This window comes from Raphanus sativus, chromosome 6, assembly GCF_000801105.2.
Source record: "Raphanus sativus cultivar WK10039 chromosome 6, ASM80110v3, whole genome shotgun sequence".
In the NCBI taxonomy this organism is placed as follows: Eukaryota; Viridiplantae; Streptophyta; class Magnoliopsida; order Brassicales; family Brassicaceae; genus Raphanus; species Raphanus sativus.
Window position 1 is genome coordinate 34,324,078 of NC_079516.1, and position 3,362 is coordinate 34,327,439.

Here is a 3,362-nt window from a genome sequence, read left to right on the forward strand (position 1 = left end):
TTTCTGTGGCGCGGGCAGGGAGACCGCGGGACCAGGCCGAGTGAACTTGCGTATTTTCTCCAGCTTTTTGTCGATGCACAGCGGCATGGAGGACGGGGACACGAGACCGCTGGGGCGCGAGACCGCTGGGACACTTAGCCGTGGTGAGATTCTTGAACATAAATCATCCTCTTTTGCTCCAAAATCATCTCTAATGTCTCCAAATCACCAACTAGCATCTCCAATACCTGATAAGGACAAATGCAATGCAAATGCACCCTATATGCATACTATATGGATTCTAATGATCAAAAAGAAAATAAAACAAATATCAAAATGATGCAAATACACAAGATATCAGAACATAAAAGTATAACTAGTCTAACAGGATGATTCTTTTTTGAAAAATTAAAACCAGTAATAATTTGAAAGATTCTTAGTTACCTTATTGTGAAACAGCAGTAGCGTCAAAGGACTTCGCCTTAATATATATATCTATACTATTAAAGCAGAATCCCTAATAGGATTCTGCCCTTAGTTTTCTAAAATAATTACAAGATCATGCCATTACCTATTTTAGATCTAAAAATAATAATTCAACAGCCATATTTTCTTCTAATAAAAAGTCACGTATTTTGTTAGCCAATAATATTTAATCAGTATTTAATGACACTAACTTCTCGATACCATTTTGATATTCCCGTAATTGCTTTAGATATTTTTTTTTTTATAACAATTTACTTAACATATTACACGTATTCCACTATAATTTATTAATAAATATATATTAATACTGCAAATTAATGAATCAATACGTGATGACTTTGTGTTGAGAAAAAATAGTTTAACCCACCATAACTGAACAAATATTTACTTTATGAGAATAAGTCTTATGTCAAATTCATATATTATGTTAATAATTTATGAGAAAAAAAAGAAAAGGAATTTAACCAAAAACAATTATGAGAAAATAAGATTGGATTCCATTTAGAAGAGACAAGCCAGATGAAATTCTTTTTTTTCTTGAGTAAAAGTTGAAAATATTATTATGCTTTATAACCAAAAAAGATTATTTTTGAAGAAAAATAATTCATAAACTTGGACTTCTAAACTCTTAAACGTTTATATCAACCATTCTATTATCCAACCCAAATGATCGTTTTGTTTTTAGTCATAACACACAATTCTATAGCAATGTAAAACTATATCATCATCACTATGTTATCTTTTTGGTTTTCGAAATAATAACCCCGTACATACATAAAACATATATATATATATATATATTTGATAATTTTCAAAAATATCTAAACTATTTTTATGGAATAAGTCCTATAATAATATAATATATAAACGTTTCCTTAATGATACCATAAGATATATTTTTTTGAAAATCTTAACATATAGAAGAATTTCAAAATTCCCAAACAAGAAAAATGGCAAATATTTTTTTTTAGTTGGAAAATAACCCGAAAATATATTTTATATGCCATTTGTTTTAGAAAGACTTAAACTTATGTAACAAGAAATATATTATTTCATATTTTATGCTCTCGAATATTCTCAATATATTGAATTTATGATGTTCATTAGCTACAGCCCTTAAACCTACGTAAAAAATGTACACATCATCATCTTAACAAATCAACCTAAAGTTATGTTGTTGTGCATTTTAAATTTGATATGTTAAAAAAATTACTACAGTTTTAAATTCAGTACTATCAAATTTATACTATTAAAGAACGATGATATTTTAAAAATTTAGGATTTTGCCCTGCATTTCAATATACTTACCGGTCTTTCTTATTGACATTTAATTTAAATGTTAAATATGATTTATTTAAACTAAAGATGGAATATTTTCTATAGCTATGGTAATTAATACTTTTATATTGTGTGAATGAAAATAATTTTAATTTTATGCAGATTATACTTTCCATTTAATTTGAATATCATTTTTCATTTATAATATTATTTAAAATCGGATATGAATATATACATGCAAATTAAAAAATATTATTATTATGTCATTTTACATAATTATGATACACCAATTTTGAGTGTTCAATTTTTCAAAAAAACTTATCTTAAAATTAAGTTTTAGATCTAAACATAAATAAAAATACAAACTTATCATAGCTTATTAGTAACCAAAAAAAGAAAATAATATATTCATTTCAGTAATAAAGTTTTTCATTACCATTATTTCATTTTCTTCAAATGACATAATACAAATTTCATTAAAATCTAAATATTTTTTCCAGTTTTATATAATATTAAGAAATATGAATTATTTAATAAACTTTTCAAAAAAAAAATTGTTTTCAACGGATCACCTCATATTGGATCTTTGGTTAATAGCGGATTTTTAGAATTTTATAAGTTTTTCTAATAATATAATTACAATTCTTTTTATTAAATTGAACTGAACTATACACATATCACTAGATTTAGTGGTTCAATCATAGGTCTGAGTTGGATATGAAAATATCGCTTGAAAATCAAGTATTATAACAGAACAATTTTTTAAACACAAATAAAAAAACTTTAAAATTATTTATTTTCTAATTAACATTATAAATTCAATTAAATTTTATTAAAATAAAAATATACCCGCGCTTTAAAAGCGCGGGTCAAAATCTAGTACAGGTTAAGACATGACTTTCTTGGTTTCTTTTTAATGTAAAGACCGAATTAATGCGAACTGCGTGCATCAAATATTGTTTATACTTTTATAGAGTTGGTTGATTCTAAAAATCAAGAGATTTCTTAAATTTTTAAAGATTTTTAAAGATTTTTTCATATTTTCAGTTTAAAGATTTTAAAAATCTAAAGAATATATGCAAGATTTTTAAAGTTTTGTTTTATAAATAAAATGGTGTAAAATTCAGTTCCCACACAAGATTTGATGGAAACTTAGAATCATTAAAAACTAAACTTTATGAATAACAAGAGATTTTGTAAGTCATTAAACAATCATCAAACCAATAACACTAGATTTTATTAAAATTCTTAAAATCCATCAACCAATAACAATAGAATTTGAGAATTTTAACAATCATTACAAATTCATATCCCACTAACACCCCTTATTTGATAGATTTGAAAACTGCATCAATTGATTTTACTATTGATAGTAAAACTAAAGATCTATTAGGTTTAAGCCTGATTCGGTCTACTAAATTTGATGGTTTATCTTGTCTAGTAAACTCTGACTATATTTTTGAATATGGGTTCTTTATGAAAGTTTATAAATTTCGAGTGGAATGAAGACAAAACATTCTTTGTTTTGCTCTGTGGATTCTGGATCCAAAATCAAAAAGATCATGTCTATATTGGTATTCTTTTATCCTCATGTTGTAGAAGTTTCATCTTAACAATGA